The 22,004-nt window shown below is 37.7% G+C and overlaps 1 long non-coding RNA gene across 1 annotated transcript; it reads right to left on the bottom strand.

The window, feature by feature from the left end:
* Positions 1 to 1,160: 1,160 nt before the first annotated feature.
* On the bottom strand, positions 1,161 to 21,884 carry LOC148650335 (uncharacterized). Its single transcript, XR_015925835.1, has 3 exons — positions 21,203 to 21,884; positions 2,072 to 2,171; positions 1,161 to 1,341 (listed from the first exon to the last, which is right to left on the bottom strand). It is a non-coding gene; the product is annotated as an uncharacterized LOC148650335 (long non-coding RNA).
* Positions 21,885 to 22,004: the final 120 nt, after the last annotated feature.

Genomic DNA, 22,004 nt, shown 5'->3' with positions numbered 1-22,004 from the left:
ACATACTGTCAACACAAAGAGCTTAAGTTAATAGCTATTAACTTATTTATTACTGATGATTATTTATCCTTTATTTATCAATCATTTAATAGCAACTTAAATAAAAAATTAGACATTGCTATTTTGCTTCTCAAAGTTTATTTTACTCCTATATCTAGGTCTAAAAAATATTTCCATATCAATAATTATACCATGAATATGGTTTAGTGGATTGATATGTTTTTCCTGTGCTCTGCAATGCACGCTGATAGATGTTCCTCTACCAAAGTTACATTTTGGAGTTCATTCCAACTTTCCAACTATTAAATGTGATCAGGAGGTATTGTGAGAACATATTTAACAGATTTAGGCCAACTTGCCCACTGATTTTTACCTGAAGTGTTTTTTTAGAGTATTTTAGTGGGGATAACTGACAGCTGGGCCCTAAGCTATCCACTGGGAGCCTTGATATGTTTGTCTTTGCCTCAGGTTATGAAGCTCCAGTTTCTGCATCACACCTGTCCACTTTGACTCGTGATTACTTTCTCAGCCAAGGGAACTCATCTCCAATCTGCTGAGCTTTCAGAAAGAAACTGAAGAAGCTTTTTTATTACTATATTATTACCACTCACTAGTACTGTTGAGTTTTAGTTTTGGGGTACACAAGGAATGGTATGAAATAATGAAAAAGAGACTTCCCCTAGCTCTCAGGTAAGATGCTGGAACAGCTAAGATGCTCTCTCCCTCACCACCAATTGTTCCGTTTCTTTCCTATGGGGACTTCCCAGTAGTGCTGCTTCATCTTTCTGTTTCACAGCTTTGTTCATTTTAGTGTGAGAACATTCAGGAACTCTCTCAAAGCTGTGGGATTTATCCATTTTATATTAACTGGAGAGCAAATTTAGCATACCTGGGTCTTATACCGTAGCCGTAAACATTTACCATAAATTCCCTGCACAATCATCTTTGTACTTGGACTCTACCACATTTTCAACTCAGATGCCACACCATCTTATATTATCCAGTTATGTTCTCCAGGTAAATATAATACGCTTTAGAGCCCATTTTTTTCTGTTAAGAGAATCTAATTTGTTAGACAAACCTGACTCGGTTATTATGAAAAGCTAATATCAAGACTCACTACTCCATATCATGCTCGTATCAGTGATGGTGAATACGTACTCTGTTCTGTGTGTCTCCAGCCACTTGCCAAAAGGTATAGCTTGCAGAAAGGCGAGGGGGATTTCTTTAATCACTTTTCATTTTCTTACCCATTACAATGACTTTGAAGGATAGGAAAGGTCTCCTGTGATCACAGACCTTTCTTCTCTTTCAGGCAGCTCAATCCACAGTGCAGAAAACCTGTAGTGACAGATATCAACATTTGGCAGTGAGATGCAGCTAAAGTGTGAAAAATGGGACATGGGCCAATTTGTACATGTACCGTACTGTTGATGGATAGGAGGTATTTGTTATTATTTTGCAGAAATTAACAAAATGAATACAAGAACAAGTCATAATACATTTCATTTTCATTGCTAATGAAAGCTGATTCAAGACTTGTTCACATGACTGAGCACCACTTATACATCCATTTATTAACTACATATCAAATTCAGTGTCATGGGGGAGCCACAGCCTATCCCAGCAAGCAATCTAAGTGGGATACCTGCTCAGCCCTTTTTAAAACTCCCACATGGTGAAACAGACAGATTTAACCAGCAAGACCCCTTGCCACAATACCACGGAAGCAAAAGCTAATATGGGACGGACCCAGGAGTGATTTGACTCCCAAAAACCTAGTACCATTCTTGTCAATTATGAACTGTACGTAGGTATGACTAACCACCCGAGAGTAAGTCTAGGGGTTGGCACAAACAATATAGGAAAATATATATAGTGTCCATTAACTGACAAAGAAAAAGTGAAAAGTAAAAAAATTAAAACAGACAAAACATTTAACAAAATAACAAACTGAACTCTCACTCAGGAATTTCCCTATTAACTGTTTTTTTTTTTTAAAAGGTGTACAATTAGAAAAGCTGTGTAACAATGCACAGACACTTACCATGTAAATCAAAACAAAACTTACCTGACATACTGTAACAATCAGGTAAAATATCCTAAGCTCCATCACTGACACCTCCTGATGGATAGGTAAGACTCCATTTAAACCAGAGGTGAGTCAGGGCCTGTAACCCAACACAAAATGGTGGAACAAACACACAAGGATTCACAAGAAGTAAAAAAAATGCAGTCAACATATAAAGCAAATTAGAAATACTTCTTTGCCATACCATAATATTTATGCAAGATATATAAACAAAGGATATTATTTCCCAAAATAACAAAGATAACTAGCGAGTAAACAATAAGAGAGACCTCAACAGAGGTCATGCAATGAGGGCGAATAACAACTATTTGTCACAGTAGGCAATCCAATTTTACACTTGCATCTCAAGAGTATATCATATCCATTCTCATAGAAATTTTGGAGAAAAGTTGAAGGCTGTACAAAACAGAATAAATCCCTTCCTATGGAACATCATGGAAATGAAGGGACAGATCATTCTGCCATGTTTTTCATTTCTCAAAAGAGGCTATTCCTCAATTAAATGAGTCTTCAAAGAGAGCACTGACAGTCATCTACAAGGCCAACTTTTCTGCATATAAATAATCATTCTCAATTTACACTAAGAAAGTGCAAGAGTATATGCAGAATATCAACAAAAGATAATGAAATCTGATCTCCCTGCATCACAAACTGCTGAGCAAAAGGTATAAATGACAGCATGGTTTCTGATCTTTGCTCAACTGTTTTGTTTGACAATCTTTTACTTATGAAGGAGAACATCTAATTACACGGTGCCAATTAAATTAAGCCATTAGACAGACTAATTAAAACTCAGGATTATCTCAGAATGGTGACTAGTTTATTAGTCTAAGTGAAGCAAAAATTAAACTTATTAGCAACTGTTTTATGGAGTTGCAATGTGTCATGAAATACAGTAATTTCTACAAAAATTCTGAACAGATTTATATTTACTGTAAGTATATATTGGGACCATTTTTCAATTGCATTTCTCACTGTTACATCATTGTTTTTTGTTGATTGCCTGCGCTTTATTACCTTTTTTTTTCAAATGTCTGCGGTTTGATGGGGAAAATCAAAAGTTCGTAATCTAAGGGATTTATTTTGTTCAGCTAGTTATCTTGACATACTGTATTGTTCCCCTTGTAAAATAAAAAGATTTAAACCAATTACCACCCTCATGAAACTGACAGTGAAAAACGTTCCATTACCCCGAGAGAGTGATAACCCCATATTCCCTTGAACTGTGAATTTTTGGGAACTCAAACATTTATGGGAACTTGCATGACTGACTTTTCTCCAGTGCCAGTCTAGTTAATCTCAAAAATGTCTACACTGCATCTGCTTGGTAAGTAATCAGTAATGACTGCCTCCTCACCAAACACTTTGTGTCTGGTGAAAAGCTTTGGATTGTTCTCAACAGAAAAATAAATGTGATTTCCCAGACAGAGCCATCCATCGAAGCAGGGCAAGTTACAAGAGAAACCAAAGAGACTCTTGGGATTCTTTACCAATGTAACACCCTGCAAAGAAAAAGGCTAAAGGGGGTATTCCACACATCCAATTATGCTGCTTTTCACTTTATTTGAGGTGCGTTTAACCCAAGATTTACGTGATATCTCTAGTAACACAATGCAACATAAGACACTCTTAACAGGAACTCTCTGGCCCTTGGCTGTGCTATAGATTCTGTCATTTATCTATTTTGACTGCTGAGACAGAGATTTGACCCTGTAGGGCAGGACACATACAAATATATAGTTTAATAACTGCTTTATTATCATATTATTACTATGCCATTGCAGTAATGTTGATGATGATAATCATTTATCGTTATATGCTGTACTGTATATCACCATTCATAAAACGCCAAAATGATTGTAAGATTTGCAAAAACAGCATAAACGATTAAGCGTAATTCAGATTTTAAAACATCTGACTGAAAATTCATTGAGAGAAGGTAGTGTTATATAAATATGTTTTCAGGACTGATTTAAATATTCCAATTGAAGGTGAATCTTTGATTAAAGGGGGTGAGGAAGTCTACAGTCTGGTGGCATTGTGACAAAACGCAAAACATCCTCTGCCTCTTTTTTAGGATTCGCCACTGCACTACAAAGCAGACCAACATCAGAAGATTGTAATCTACATCCTGTCTGATGGAGAGAGCATTTCAATTAAATCTGGTGCCAGATCATTCAGTGTTTTAAACACATGTACTTGAATTTTCAAGTAACAGCAACAGCCTTTCCAGCAATGCCAATAGATTAGTTCATTAGTTCAGATGAATTCTGTATAGGCTCCAAGCATGATAAAGCATTACTTGTAAGAACAAAAAATAGAACAATTTTAATTTAGTAGTCTATTTTCTCAACATTAAAAAGTAAAGGAACAATCCTGCTTTAGTAATATTATTCAGAGGTACACTTTAGTAATGTGTTTAAGGTGTAATTATTTGATTATAGAGTCTGTAAGCATAACTTCTCTCTTCTACTATATAGAAGGTTTGTGAATTTTAAGATTTACATGGTGTTATAGGTTTGGCATAACCCAATCCTGGCTATAGGACAAGGTGACTCAAACCCCATTCCAAGAGGAGTGAACCAAGGACTAGCTGGAAGGTGAAAATGGGGTAGAGGGGGGTTCTTGAGACGAATGCATAGGGATTAGCTCATTTCTGTAATGATTAGGATTAGGAATATCCTTGTGAGATTGCTTTGTCATTGTTTTCCCTCCAGAACATCAGTTAATAACTTCAGTTATTTATAAACTGTAAGACATCCAATTTCTTACAACCGCAAAACACTTAAGAAACTCTTTAAAAGAGAATTAGAATTGTAGTTACTTGGGCTAATAGAAATATCTGTATCATCTGCAGAGCAGTGCAAGACCAAGTTTTATTTACCAGTAATCTAGCCAAATGGAAGCATACATAAGGAAAATCACTTTGGGCCTAATATGCAGCCTGGTGGGACACCAGAGATAATATTAGCCAGTCCAGAAGTTGAGTTTCCCAGGGCAAGAAACTAGTCTTTTTAAATTAAAAATTAGACCAGTTCAGAAAAGTCCCTGATCAGCTAATACATTATCTAAGACAATTAATTAAACTGTCATGACCCACGGTATCAAAAGTAGGGTTTAAGTTTAAAAGGACTAAAACACTACATAATTTTAATCCTCACTCATGTAGAGTAGTTGCCACTGTGATTAACTCAGTGCTATAATTGGAGAGAACACCTGACTGAAATCTCAACGTAGTCAGCTAGATTGCAGACTTTGACACAGTCCATTTGCAACTCTTAACAGATCATAGGTGGAGTCTACCTATGCAAGGTTTGGTATATTTATGATAGACAGGTGCCAGAGCTATACATTTGTGCAAACCAAATCCAAAATAGTGGCCATGTCACACAACAGTGCTTTGAAAGCACTGAAAAGCTTTGAAAAGCAGACTTGCAGAGAACTTACCCTTCATTTAGAACTGTCCACTTGGTATATCCTGGTATATACTGTATACTGTATATATGTACATACACATTTTTCTATGTATAGATGTAGCAGAGGTAGATAACCTTTAAAGAAGTATTGCTGCATCTCCCTGAAGTCTCCCAGAAATTTCTGGTAAATGTTCCAGAAATCAATCTCAGAACGTTGAACTTTGAATCTTTACTCAATACCTTGGAACATAATCCTCAATGGGGTTTTTTCTGCTAAATGCTTAAGATGTAAACTTTCCTTTCTATAAAAAATTCCACTTTTAGAAACTATCCCAGTTGTCAACAAAACCTGGTGTGGCTCAGCAGGTCTTTAATTATCTAAAGAGTGCCTCCTAAACCCTACCCATAACAACTAGAGTCAGAAATGATTACCTTTCTGTTCCATTCTTTTAACTGTTTAAAAACCTCCTTAAGAACTTCAGATTCTCTCTGCCTTGCGTCCTTAATTCCTGCTTGTACAATGAGCATGGAAACCTGACTGTGCTGTGCCACTATGTAGTCTACTTGAAATGCAATATTCTTGAGTCCAGCCCCTGGAAATGTATTTTCTTAGTGTTTGCATGGTGCTCTGTTGACACATTTAACAGTGGAATTGCCTACTAATAGCTTTCTTTCTAAAGTTAATTGCTGATTTAGGTTCATCATATTGAGTGAGCACCTCAAATGTAACATCACTTTGGGAACAGAAGGAGAAGCCTTGGTTTTAGTTTTTATTAGCTGCTGTATCAGTAAATGCTGTGTTCCACTTCCTCCGTAAACAGAGCTGTGGTTTGTAAGAGAACTGATGGCTCCTATATCTCATAGGGGGGGGGAACTGAAACCAGGCAACTCACTGTGTAATTTAAGAACAACAAACACATTTTTCTAGGGCTATTTAAACTGTCTCCAATAAAAAATGTGTTTTTATGGAACACGGAACTCTCAAGCCAGGACAGAGCATGGCTGAGAGCAGCTCAATAACTGAGACCCAAGCAGCGGTGCTGCGGGTCTTAAATACAGTATTAATTTAAAGTTAATAAGCAGCAGGTTGTTGGGACAATCTGCTGAATCTGGTGAGTGGAGCACTGGGTGGTGTCAAGCTCCTCGTGTGAATATGACTCGTCTCCGTGGAGACCGAGGACTGAGAGCTCAGACCTGCCCGGACTGAACAGAAATGCCACCTCTGGATAATGGATGAGTGATCTTCCAATATAAATGTGATGTGATAATAAGTCCAATACAAATTTCTTCCATCCAGTAAAGATAAAAAAAACATTTTTTACTTTGGTAGCATCAGTGTTAGGCGTCAGTCTAACCAAGCCCTTCTTAGCAAACTGTAACAAATAAAGATGCTGATAAGTGAATGGTAGACATCAATCACCAAGGTATTCCTGCCAAAAGATGTTTCTTCTTTTATTCCTTGGAGTACATAGTGCTGTTGTTGAATAGTATACTTAAATACCAGTGGCATTAAGTTTACATATGTCTGTTTGCACTTTCCTCAAACCATACAGTATGTGGCAATACACATGTGATACAGAGATGTGAACTGAGTAATAAGTAATAACGCCATCCAAGAATCAGATGCTTTGTGAATGTTTAAGTACTTGACTATAATAGGTTTTGGCTTAACCCGCCTTTTAAGAGATACCCTCATGGCCATAGGACAACGAAATTTAACCCCACCTTCAACCTATAATGAGGAGTTAACTAAGCGGTGGGTAGCTGCAAGGGTGGAAATGTAATGCAGGTAGGATGAATGCGGGAAAAAATCAGAGAAGCAGTGTGCAAGAGTTTTATATATATATAGCGAAAGTTGGTAAGGTCTGCAATATAAAACAGCTAGACTAAACTGGCTTGTCTGTCCTTATCCCTCCCAAACTTCAGTTAAGAACTTCCATTTACAACATATTCATGCCACATACAGAATGTTTATCTCATAAGGTGCGTAAGTAACCTCAATACGATCAAGAATTTGCAATTAAAAAGTAATAAAACTTTATTCCCAGCTCAATTTTGCATTCATTACTGAAATTAGTTTGTGTTTCAACAGCACATTGCAATAAAGGGCACATCAAGTGAAGATGGGCTCTTTTTGTCCATTAGTTTAACAATCCCAAATTAGAGTGGATTAACATGCAAATTATTAGGAGGATCGTTGAATGTAGGAATGCAAGGCTATAAACTGCAAGAATAAATATTTGGTGTAAAGTTCTTCTTCAAAAGGGTGCAAACGATGAAGCTCTCTATAATCGCCTACCGTTTCTTGAGATCCAGCCTGCACACTTAACACGGAAGATCCTTCTCCTGCACAGCGGCTAGTATTAGGAGGGTGAGTAATTTGATTAAGGGCCACTGCCATAGCTCCTCATGATTAATGATCTTGCTTTAAAACACAGTTGTGTCACGAGCACAGATAATGCCACAATATATCATAACTGTGAGAGATCTCTTGATGCACTGCCCTGTCAAATCTGAATGCCAGGAATAGGTGAACTGATAATGGTTACATAAAAGTAAGTGTTAATCAATCAAGGCAGATTCATATGACAGAAATAAGAATTGTTGTCCCACCCAGAAAAATATGAGGGGCATAACAATATAAGCTACTAATTATTTGCTGCACCACATACATCAATGACCAGCACACACACTGACTATATTTTAAAGCATGCCTGTTATCTGTCAATGTACTTCTTTGACTTTGAAGACAAATGAACATAACCTTCATCATCAACTGGATAAATGGCCTTGCGTTGTGTGTGTATTAGGGAACATGTATTACAATAAATGTAGAGACAAAATCAAGGTAAATGTCCTGCCAACAATTATAACTTGCTTTGTGCAAACCTATGAGTAAGTGTCCACGATGCAAGCTACGTTTTGAAATCTGAAAGCGCCATTTGTTTTAGATAACTTTTTATGTCATATCTAGCTTCATTTCAGTAGAGTTTGGAATAATAATACAATGACAGTTAAAGGGAAGTATCTCAAATTTAGTACAAATGTAAATATTTTTATATGTAGACAGACTGTGGAGGAAGTTACCTTTAAAAGATAATTTGCTGTAATTTTTTGTTGCTTGTGTAAGGGATTGTTTTCTAAAATCAAAATCACGTTACTAGGTATTTGAGGAATTTTAAAGGTTAATCAGTTTACAGTGATCCAGGCCAGTGGTTCCCAGCCCTGGTCCTGGAGGATTTCATTCCAGCTGAGCTCTAGACCTCCAGTGTAAGCTGATGACTCAATTGACCTGCTTGCTTGTTTAGACTTTTATTTGAGTTGTTTCTTTAGTCCTGAGTGTCAAGTGTACTTTACTTCAAATGTGTTGTTTCCAATAACCTCAGGACAGAGAACTTTACTCAGGTTCTCCTTGGCTTGCTGGCTGTTATTTCTAACTAATCAACTTTACTAGATGATCAACTGATGATTAACAGGTACAGATAGAAATGGCACTGCGTCAGACACGCTCCCAGGTGGGAATGGCACTGCGTCAGACACGCCCCCAGGTGGGAATGGCACTGCGTGAGGCACGCCCCCAGGTGGGAATGGCACTGCGTGAGGCACGCCCCCATATTTTAAAATCTGAAAGCAAATTTACAAATAAGACCCATATAAGTAATAGTAATAAATTAACCTGGAGCAAAAACCAGAGGACAGTTTTCCTCCTTGACCAGGTTTGGGAATCCTCTCTACACACACCATCTATAGAGACCCATGCACTGTTTGTGTACTTACCAAGTAAAGTTACTGTGTGTTACCTCAAAGCTGTTTCTCTCAACTCGGAATTTATTTTTAATACTTCCTTTAATTATTCATAATTCACAATTGTAAGTGATTACTTTTTAAAACACCTTTTTTACAAACTCTGTATACCATGTAACAGTACTGGGGAGCAAATAGAGGTGAATTCCATGCTGGAAAGTAAAATGAAAATAACACGATGGAATGCAGAGCCTTCTTCAGGTTTGTGGAAAAGAGATGACATCCATAACATACATAAGCTGCATTCAGTATATCATCTGGTGAGAAAATTGCATTAGTGTTGGGGAACCAGACTGAGAAGGTTGCTATGAACTCTCTGGAGACTGATTTCTGAGGCATTATGGGTATCATTAGCTGTGGTTTAATGCCTGCTGTATAAGTCCTGTGCTGTCATTGTCTGATATTACCTGTCTACAGTGTCCTGTCTTTGCCTGTCTCCTGCTGCTTCTGTCTGTATATGTTGTCTCCTTGTCTCTCTCACTTATGCCAGCTTGACTATGTGATCCACTCCATCAGGTGCTGATGGATGTCTGTCTAAAACATCTCTGTGCAAATGTGTGTGCTCTGTGTGGCAGTTGTGGGTTATTTAATTTAATAAATTAACACTAACCCATCTCTACTGTCTCTCTCTTTTCTACTAGAACCCTGTTGCTAGTCCCTACTACTGTTATTTAAATCTAGAATATAAATGTGTTACAGCAGGGACATGAAACCACAAATTTCAATAAATTCATAAATATTTCAACAAATGTACATGATTCCTATGTACATACAGTACAGTATACATTTTTACTGTAATAATCATTGATGATTACATTATCTTTTTTTAGTAGCCATGTAGGTGATAAAGCAGTCATGACATTTCACAGCTGCAGACAGGTTTTCTTCCTAATTGGGACTTATCAGCACAGTTAACTTGGGTTCTGTATCTGTATAGTGCAGACTTTGCTCTTGTTGCCATTTTGTCCTTTATTTTGGCTGGCAGCTCTAGTCGTTCTTAAAGTTGAAAAGGCTTTATTATATTAAAGGCTTTGCTACTATGAAATGGCAACCAGCAAAATACACCATTAAATAATATAAGGTGTTAAAATTTAATAAATTCTAAATTAAAGAAGACACTATGAGACTACTTTAGTACTTAAGAACCCCAGTTAGGGTAAAGCAAGTTTGTGTGTGTTTAAAATATCTTGACCACACTTCCATCATGAGACTTTCAGCAGAGCTAACTCTCTGCTTTTAGCTTTCAATTACAGATATCTGTTTACTGCGTACTGTATGTGTTTGGAGTGCCATGCCATTTAGCGTCACATATAGTTAAAGAGGAAGCGATGTGAAGGCAGAATAAGGAAGACATTTTCTTGAACTAATCAAGGACCTGTTTGATTTCATATCCACTGAAAAAGCTGCAGCAGCCAAAACAGACAAGTGAGAAAGGGATTTACACTTTGTAATTTAGCAGCTTAATTAAAACTTGAACTATAAACAAGTAATAAAACTGCAGAGGAATTTATTAGTCTTTCTTGCAAACTTTGATGTTTCACCCTTCCTGCCTTTGAATACACCAGACATGTTTTCTTTTTTTCTCGTTATTACACTCTACCTCAAAGCAGGTTTGTCGTTTTTAACCTTCCCTTTCAGTAAATTCAATTTTGATTAAAAAAACTTCTCACTCAAGTTTCACACAGTGAAACATTAAGTGTGTTCCCACTGTATGCTATAATTGTCCTACCAATGCATAATAAGAAAATACATTTACTGGCATGCAGGTAATCCATTAATCCAACAATTCAATGTTTATGTGGCCTCCTTTTCAACCCTTGTCCACAGCACAGAGGAGCAAAAGTCCTCACAGACAGCACTTTGTTAATCAGCCAGAAGATAGCTATATTATCATAGATCTAGTACATTGAAACAGCTTTTTAAAAATTGCATTCATTGCAGAAAGGTCCTTACAGATTACAAATGATGCATGTATTAAACATCCTACAGATAATACATATTTTTTCAATTTTGGTCAGCTGAATGCAAACTTAATTTGGGTGTGCTTATTTAAACATTTATATAACCTATTGGCATAAACCCCAGAGTGTGCTACAACATTGCCAATACAGAGAAAGCACTCCATTTCATTAACATTTCCAGTTCTCCATAATGAATTTAAAACTATACCCTAGCTACAGCCACTGTGTACTGACTCTTCTAATGCCCTCTGACATTCTGAAGTTAATGAATTTCTCATTTTCTTTTATGATGTTATTGGTCATATTTATTAGGCCCATCATTCAGAGAAGCTAAAGGCAGAGATTGCGAGGGCAACTCTGACATTGTTTAAACTGCGGCAATTAGTAAACCGGAATTTCCTGGAATCAAGTTACTTTCATAGCACAAAATGGAGGGCTCGCATTTTGGATCCGTTGCTTTTAAACAGTGTGATGGACGGCTTGTTGTATAATTTAACTGAGAAATAATTAGCAACATCAAGCCTCTGTTATCTTGTTTTTTGTAGTCTTGGACTGTACCCATAATACTATCTTTTCCACATTTATTTCAAATTTGTCCTATTTTACATTCCAGTATCAGAAAGCAGCTGTCAGGGAATTGTCTGTTGGTAACAAAAGAACCCTGTGTGAAGCTAGTGACATGAATCTTAGTTATCTAGAGAAGGTATCCGAATCGCTAAGCAAGAAGTAACCCGAGGTTCGTGAGCAAAAGCCAAGTAAGTAGAACAACAATGGTACATAGGGTAAGCTCTTCTCGAGAAGTCCTTAATAGTGAGTGGAGGGAAGATGGGGTTTAAATAGGAAAAGAGTATGAGCTTAAGTAGGGCACGAGTGCTTGCTACACGTGGAAATGCAATAGTGTTTATGAGACAGAGTGTGATTTGTGACAGCAGACAAATGGGCTCTGGCCATCTGGAGCCTATCCCTAAAATATAGAAGCAAATATGGGACTATGTGTCGCAGTTGACATCCCTCCTCTAGAGGGCTCTCCTACCTCTTTCTGTTATTTATTTTAGTTCAATTATTTCCTTGTTTGCTTTGTTTATGTTTTGGCTTTATAAGCCTAGCATCTCCGTAGCTCCTGGCTTTGCTTTGGAAGATGGACATCTGAAGGCCCGCCTACTACCAGGCTTCAGGGGAAGCCTGAGGGCATAGGCCTTCATCCCAGACATCCTGACCTCTGATGCCGGGGCTCAAAGTGCCTGGTCCCATTAAGCTTTTATCTCTCTGTGTTGCTGGTCTCGTTTCCCCTTCTAGGGGATTTTAATCGTCTTTGTCTAGGATGGATCTCCCGGCTCATGGAATACAGGCTGTGCCCTGACTACCCCTTTTGGTGCTGCCTGGACTTGTTTGCCTTTGCTTTTCCCTGTGCGCCGGATCACTACTGTCACTGCTCACTGTCTGTCAACATTGAATAAACCCTAGTGTGTCTTCCTTGAAGTCCGTCTCCAGCCACTTCCGTATTCTATGGTCACACATAGGGTCTTTACTGCACACTCCACGGGAGGCCGACTCGGCTCCCGTTACACCACACCATGAACGGGATTCTTGCCTTTTTCAGGAGGCACACCCACAGACATTAAAGACATGATTTAACTTCGCTAGCATGGCACTGAATGAAACCAAAACACCTGAAGAAATCTCACACAAACACACAATGACTATGGAAACTCTTCATAGACGTACTAGAACTGAACCCAGGGCCTAAGAGCCCATCCTATACTGTATGTTACTTCATGTATGCTTTAACATGGAATTATAAAATACTTTTAATCCAGGTTAAATTGACAAAGACAATTAAAACGTTAGCTTTATTTTTTCTACAGAAACTTACAAATGCAATTGTGGAAGATTGGTTCCAATTAGGGTGGCACTGTAGGGCAGTGGTTGACATTGCTGCCTTGGAGTTCTAGGGCCCTGTGTTCAATTCTGGACCTGGAGTGCTATTTGTGAGGAGTTTAAATGTTCTCCCTGTGTTCACATGGTTTTCTTTTGGGTGCTCTGAATTGGCCCTGGTGTGAGTGTGTGCCTGTCTGCCCTGTCATGGACTGGCATCTTGTCCAGGGTGTACCCTGCCTTGTGTCTGTTGCTTGGTGCGATAGGCTCCGACTCCCCTGTGACCCTGTATTGGATGAAGTGGTAAGAAAATGGATGGATGGTTACAATTAATCATACTTAGTCTAAACAAAAGTGAGTAACAAGTAATGAATGTGTGTGTTTTTTGTCAAAGACAAAAATGCTCTAGTAAAATACAACATTTCAATAAAACCTTCAGAGGACTCTAATTTATCCATTATTACTGAAATAAGGAGAAATGCTCCCTGGCTGCAATGTGGCCTTAATTTCTAAAGTAGCAGAACATAAAACAGCCATTAACTATTCAATTTCTAAGACAAATAGGGTCCTTTTTAGGGACTGTCCTACTTTGAAACAATTAAAGAATTGTGTAAAGAAATTATACAGATAATCAGATCAGGTCAAATACTGTTTTTGTTTTTGTTCCCGATTTATTTTTGTCAATGTCTTTTAGACAATTTTTTCTGTCTCCAGCAGCCTGTTCTTTCTATTCATGAAATTAAACAATACTATGTAATCAAGGCTGCTTCTTCTCGTATCTTGACAGGAAACTCTCAAATATTATTTCAAAAGGAAAGATCTGGAAAAGGAACCTTATTCATTTAAGGAGATGAAACCTTGATATAATTCCCCCAGCAAAGAAGTAGACAGATGTCTCTATATGAATTATCTTGTTTTTGTTATTAACCAAGGAGACAAATATTGTCTGAAATATATAATACTTTAATTATTTGTAAATGTTTTAGTGTTATTTATAAATTCTGTGATTGACGGTATTCATCATCAGTTGGTATCACACAGGGTATTCAAGAATATACTGTTTCATTTAGAATTTACTTATTTATTAAATTATTTGTAAACAAAACTCCACTTTTTTGCCCTGCTTGTGTCAGCTGTCATTTGAGAGCTTTGAGAACTGACTTTTTGATTTATGAAGCTGTAGAAGGTTGAGACCAGGATGGCATCAAAAGGCGCTTTCAAGAGACAAAATCAATCATGGTTCAAATATAATGTTCTAATACAAAGAACCCAGAAAATAATGAATGCACGGAGAACTATCTCCAAAGCAAAGAAGTGTAACGGGAGCCGTCCTATGCAGACAGTATAATTCCGAAGTAAGTGGAGAAGGACATCAGGGAAGGAGATGTAGAGGATCAGGACAGGTTTACAGACAGGGGGACGTGACAACGTTGATCCGGTGCTCGGGGGAGGCGTGGCACAGGCAAACAAATCCAAACAGTCCAAGGGGGAAATCCGGGGCACAGTCTAGGTCCAGGAACCGGTAGATCCATCCAAGACAAACAAAGTTAAAATCTGGAATGGGACCCGGAACAGGAACAAGGAGTAAAAACCAGGGTGACAAGGCCAGGCGCTCCGAGCCCCGGACTCAGATGGTCAGGACGCCGTGATGAAGCCTATGCAGTCAGGTCTCTCCAGGACCTGCTGGTAGGTGGGCTTCCGGGCGTCCATCTCCCTATGCTGAGCCAGGAATAGTGGGAGGCTTGAATAATGACAGACAAAACAGTGGGCAGGTGGATGTAATCAAGTAAAATATGAAAGGATCGGAGCGAGAGGAGGGATGATGATCTTGACAAGAAGATAGCACAGTGACTCTCTGAGCCTCTACCTCAATTCTGACCTCCAAAACAGAACGTATGAAGGTATGTACTGTATAACTGAAAGTGGGTCCCAGGAGAGCATGATTTACAGACTCACTGTCCATGGAGAAAACAGGGGTGCATCTGATTTCTCTTGCCAGTAACCGTCCCTCCATTACTCACAACCCATTCACCATTCACAGTCCACCCAGTCCAAAGGTCTGACAGAGCCTGGTCTGCATCAGGGAAAAGATAGTCATGGGATCCATGCCAGATTTGGGGGTAGCAGTGTGGAGTAGTGGCTTGGCCACTGGTCTCTCAAAGATCATGAGTTTGAGCTCTGGTTGAAAGGCTGATGCTGTACCCTTGATCAAGGCCCTTCACTCAAAGTAAACTCCAGTAAACACCCTGTTGTACTACAAATGACAGCTCTCCAGGTCATTATGTTAAATGAGAATTCGTTCTCAATTGACTGGTTCAACTAAGCTAAAAATAAATCCTCCATATCTGACTCCCTGTGGCTGTTCTGAACAAAATTGGCTGATGTTCTCAAGGTGCATGGAGCACAAACCCAAAACTTTCTCTTTTTTTATAAGTAATCTACCAATCCTGATTTTGTTCACCTTGAAAATGCTACACAACATCAGAATGGTACTTCTGATACTAATATGACAATGTCACACTCAGTCTCTGCAGAAAAAAAATGATTTCTCTACTCTTGCCTGATCACAAAGACCACATGTTTTCACTGAATTCACAAACCATGCGTATGAATGGTCTTGTTTTGTTTTTTTTCTCCAACTTGCTTTTCCAAAATGCAGACATTTTTACTGGAAAATTACAAAGCTCCCTTGTCTGCTGAGTACACAGAGATAATTTCTCTCAGCTGCTTTTCACCTTTTACATTGGAGAACCATTTTAATATTTCTAACCCCCTTGGAATAATAGGCTGAATAAAATGAATAATAATGAAGCATACAGTTCTTGCATTTCTAATAAAAAAGTAACCAGAAGAAATCGCATTATTTTTTAGTCGGCTAAAAAAAAATCTTCATTAAATGATTGCTTAGTCATCCTAAAAAAGCTATCAAAAGAACATGGGAATTCTAATGTGTTAATGGAACTGTTAATCCAAAAATAAAAGAGAATGCAAATCTGGGAGCTTTCCAAAGGCCACCTTGAATTTCCTCCCGGATCACAAGGGACCATAGGCCAGTGCAGTGCCAACACTGATCTACAGAAGTGCACTCAACAGTAATACCACTTGTGCAGCAGCAACAATATATAAATTAAGGGAATAATCCTAATGGATAGACCTGTATAACTGCACATTTATGAGGCCTAAAAAGCCCAGTTTTTATAGACCGTATTTATGGCTTTTAATTAAATTGTCTGTAGTAAATGTTTATTTTAAACCAAATAAGATTGAGTGATGGATTGATTTGAAATCTAAAGGCCAATATAGATCCATTTTAGGAATACTTTAAACAATCCTGATAACAAAAAGTATAACTGCTAGATTGTGAGAAAAGTGATTACTAATGTTCCACTGGAATCCCTCCCACCAGTGTGCACCCTTTAACTCACAGATACTTGTTCTGCATTCAGTGTAATATGGTCAAGGCATACTGTCTGAGTTGGCCAAGCCACTAGGGATTGCAGAATAAGCAGGATAAGTCTACACCTGCTGGTGTTGACCAGATTATCTCCTTCCCTAATGCCTGCTAACCCAGGAGAATAATTTAAACTTCTCTGGTCCTCAGAAAAGTCACATACTAGTATAGGCTACTGCTGATCCAGTGTTTTAAGAGGTCTTTAATCCATTCAGTATTTTATCTTATTTTCTAATTTGATCTAATTTTCTTTATTTATCTAATTATCTTTAGGTTCTCAGCCTTGCTGCTGAAGTTCACTTTAATTAAGGATTAGTTGGATCAAAGGAAATCAGAAGCAGAAGCTTCGCATCAGGGAAAAAGCATACTGTATATGACAAATTATATTCAGCTCACCTGAATTTCTCATAATGAAATAGAAACAAATGACAGAAAACAGCTCTAAAATATATATTAATCCCAAATATACATTTCCATATTTTCTAATTAAGGGCAGTGTCATATAAACTCCATAAAATAAGTAAATAGACGCATAAACAGCAAAAAACAATCATATCTAAAATAAGTATATAAACATTAACATTCCTCCAGACACTTAAAAAAGAGTTTAAAATTTCATCAAGGTCTTCAGAAGCACTTAAAAATGAGCAAGAAGTATTTTAATTAAGCTTTTGTTCAACAGGGACTATATATTTAGAACCTCTTGAGCTCAAGTGTTATTTATATACAAAAATACTAATCTTTTCTAATAGCTCTATCTAGGTTTGAAGCATGAAGACTTCTCAAGCAGCTAACAATTCCACCTTTTAATTATCCTCCACACTGCGTAAGAGTTACATTTTTCATCTCAGGTCTTTTAAAATGGTGTCAAGGTTTGAAGAAACATTTTAGACATTAGAAAATGCTCCCCATTTTAAGATTTTTTCAAAATGGAATCGAGTTCGAGTTGAGGCATGATTCAACACTGCCCCCATCAGATCAAATGGAGTATACAATGATCTTGGTTTTGGAGAAAGAAATTATCAAAGAAAGAAACCAAATAATGACACACACTTTTATATGCTATTTAATATCCACGTAGTTATTTCAGTAAATAACTTTCTTTCACATAAAAGCTAGTTTATTTGACGTAGTTAATTTCCATTGATATTTACTATGTATCTAGAAGATTTTGATCAGTAATAATGTGCTTGAACCCAAATATGAGTTTGTTTGGCCATGAAGAATATTGCTTGCAAAACGGGAGTTTTGTGCTTGGAAAATCCCGGGGGGAAATCTGTCTTACTGCATTCTCTGGACACTCTACAACTTATTTTATGGAAAGTATATTGAACATTTGCACTTTGTATTAGAATTAATCAAGCAGCGTTTCTCTCTGACTTTAATATTTCTTTCTGGTCCAGATGCAGTATCCAGAGTGGTGTCTGAAACAAGGCAATCAGTATGAAGAACTGGAAAAATGGTTTGCAGGGTCCTAATGATTTTCAGAAACAGGATCAAATGCAGACATCAATGATCATACTTTAGGTCAGACTATGTATTTCACGCAAAACCAAATATTATTCTTTTAGATATCAAACATATGAAACATAACTGTGGAAAAATAAGTACTCTAAAACCGAAATGTAAAACATCTCCTCTTTGCCAAATATAATTGGTTTTATATCATACCAAATGATTTTTAAAACGTTTTTAGGCTGTTTAATAATTTTTCATACATGACATTAATCAAATTTTAAAAAATCCCGTTTTGTCTATAATAAGATCATCTGTGATTCATCTTGACTGGGGCGTCATTTCAAAAGACCAGGGGTGTCGTTTTCAGCTGTATGTGTGATGCCACATAGCAGCTATGAATGACGCACAGCACAGCCTCGCTGATTGAATGAGCGTCAGAGTAACACAGTGGTGACAGCTGATGTAACAGTGGGTGTCTAAGTCTGTCATTTGCCCAAATCCTGGTTAAGCGGATACATTATCAGATTATGAGGCTGGCTGAGCAAGCACAGGAGTGCTGTACCACAGGTACTATACTTTAGGGAAGTTTGTCATCATGTTGGAAGGTGTCCAAGACTTGATGACATCTTCACCATCCCAGACAAAGCAGGAATACACATCAAAACTACTTGTGAAGACATGACTAAATGTGTGATAATACTGAGTTACACACAAAGCAGTGTCCCAATCTTTTCATCACGTTGAGGTCAAGAGAGCTGGAGTTATCTTCTGGTTTTCATTTCAGCTTAGTTAAGCCCAGTTAGTTACGTCTAGACAAACCTCTGATGAAGCATTTCAAGTAGGGAGCTGTGTCAGCATGCATAGGGTGCAAAGGAAAAGGTAAAGGTTTATTCCATGCTAAAAGTAGAAGAAAAGAGAGGCAATGTTTTGGCTGTGGAGCCTTCTTCAGGAGCCACCTGAAGAAGGCTCCATAGCCAAAACGTTGTGTCTCTTTTCTTTTCCCCAATGAATAAAAGCACCTATTATTAGGCTAATCTTGTTCTAAATTAACAAGAACAAGTACAGTCCTTAATGTTGCCTTTTCTTTAGTGGGAGTCACACAGACGGAGCACTTCTATGCTGCACCATGACCTTTTGTTGCCTCTGTGTCTACACAGTGGATAGTAAATAAGCAAACTCGTTGTTCAATGTGGAATTCTAATGTACGACGTTATCTTTTTTTAAGTGTTGTTTCTAGCAGAACATTTTACCAACATAACTTGAACTTGAACTTGAACTTGAACTTTATTGCCATATGTAACCGGTACTGGTACAATGGAATTCTTACTTACAGAAAGTCTCTCGATTGTAAAACAAGTGTAAAAAAACAAAACAAAGTGCAAACAGTGCATCAAGACAATGTACAAACAAACAATAGACAATGTGCAAGTAAACATGCAGGCAGTTTGAATGTAAACAATACAGACGTGTAAACAATGACTGGAGACGTACAATAAATAAATTACAATGAGGTAGATGGTGATGGTGTGGGTGTGGTCCGAGGGGGATGGCTAAATGTGTTCGCCAGTCTCACTGCTTGTGGATAGAAGCTATTGAAGAATCTAGTGGTAAGTGTCCGTATGCTCTTATATCTCTTGCCTGAGGGCAGTGGGGTGAAGAGCTCATGCCCTGGGTGGTGACTGTCTTCTGTGATGGCCAGAATTCTACCACGGCAGCGGTCCTCATAGAGCTGTTTAATCTCGGTGAGACCGCAGCCGATGATCTTCTGGGCCATATTGACCATTCTCTGCAGTGCCTTTCTTTCTCGCGAAGAGGTGTTGCCATACCACACGGTGATCCCGTTGGTGAGGACGCTCTCGATAGTGCAGCGGTAGAAGTTCACCAACACATGTATTGGCATCCCCCATCGCTTGAGGCACCTCAAGAAATAAAGGCGCTGCTAAGCGCCTCATACATATAAGAAATATGTATGAGAATTTTATTCTCACATACTGTAGATAGCTATTGGAACATTTTTAATTATAACAGGAAAATCTTCTTAACACAAAGGGCTGTATGTGTCTGGACCAATTCCCATCAGTTATATTGAAATGGGACAGTTTAAGAAGGAGACAGATGAAATTTTATTCTAACAGGTAGAATTTTATTCTACTTTGTCTTACTTAAAAAATCCAGCAGTTTAAAACACATTTATGCAATATGCATATAAAGTTTCAGAAAATAAAAAAATGTGACACTCGAAAAATCTCTGTGAATAATCTTTTAGTGCTTTTAATGTACATTGAAAAGCAAATAAAAATAGACCAATCAAAAAACAATTACTTAAAATTAATACATAATACATAATTTATATACTGTGTAATTATAAAATCATACAACATACTATAATCTATGGTTTATGATTAGGAAAATCCAATTCTACAACACAAGTAAAATTGACTGTTAAATCAAACTAAATATTAGGAAAATAAATGCACACAATGTTGTTGTAGACTTACACCTTATTTAATCTGAAACAATAAGACAAATTGTAATTTGCTACTATGGTTTCATATTTCTATATCCCAAATGCTCACTGTCTGGATTATTGTTTGAAGTAAAATGTCTTCTTTATAAAATGTGAGAGATGGCTCAGAAAAAAACAACTTTGTCACAAGCACAGCTTTTAGAAAAGAAAACCAAAGGTCAGATGTTTAAAAAGCAGCAATGTTCAACAACAAAAAAAACGTGCTGTGAAAATGCTGTTTCAATTTGAGAGGAAATAAACAACCAAGAAAATAACACTTAACTAAAGCTTTTTATAAACGTAAATCTACAGGATATGAATTGTTGGTTCACAGAGACCACAGCTGGTCAATACGGGAAAAATACAATAGTCTCATCTGAAAACACCCTGTATATACTGTATATTATTTTTGTGTTGTAGAATTTGAGATTGCCAAGTTCTTGTTTTTACTCAACTTGGCTTGTAATCATAAAAACCAATAACTGTTATCCAGATCAGTATTGTAGCTCACTGCTACAACTCTCACACAAGTACAGGAAGGATGTAGACATGACATGCACAGTATGTGTTAGGCTCATTCCCACTGGAACACTGGAAAGAGATTTATTTTCCATGATAACCGGCCACGCCTCCACTCACCTATCATTCACCAAGTGACATTTAATGCTCAGACAATACATGCTTGTCTTGTCCCAACCTCAACTTTTGGATCTCCCCAGCAGACTGCCTCTTAGTTCTGGCCTTGGCTTGTATTTGTACCTCTTCTTGAATTCCCTCGGTGCTTCACTACAGTCCTTTTCCCGTTTTCAGCCTTCATTAATTTGGACAACAACCCTGAACTATGTTTGTCTGGACCACACCCTGCTTGTATTTTCATCCTGCTAACAGCACCGCCTGCAGCTTCCCAGTTTCGATTTTCTCTCTCTTCCAGCATATCGTCCATCAACTTACTGTACATCTCATAGCCACTGATTAGTTCCACCTTAAACAGTGGATAGGACAGTGTGTACATGCATCCTCCAAATCCTCCAAAAAGTGTATTCTCTGGGCCATCAAATCCTTTCTCGCAATAATGAAGAAATGGTAATATCATTGTATATACAGTATGAGCTTTTTAGGAGGAACTCAAAATGTTTCAAAGTTGAGCCCTCCGATCCAAGCCACAAGCAGCTCACATGTGAAAACACATGCAGTATTCCCACAGGTGCTTCTGGTAGGGAAGACGTCATGGAAAAACCAAACCCATCCAGGACATCTTCTTTCAGAACACACATTCATGGATGACTGATGACAGGGTCCAGTTTTAAACCACTTATCTGCATTTTTTAGGGCATTCTGGAAAGACTCTTCATGGGGTTTCATTCAGGAGAAAAAAAAATACCTCGGTATTAGCATTACATTTAAAAGACTTCAAGAAAATCAGAAATGAGCCATTGCATTA

Source organism: Lepisosteus platostomus, chromosome 13, assembly GCF_059453375.1.
Source record: "Lepisosteus platostomus isolate fLepPlt1 chromosome 13, fLepPlt1.hap1, whole genome shotgun sequence".
Lineage (NCBI taxonomy): Eukaryota > Metazoa > Chordata > Actinopteri > Semionotiformes > Lepisosteidae > Lepisosteus > Lepisosteus platostomus.
This window is presented reverse-complemented; position numbering and strand designations above follow the sequence as displayed.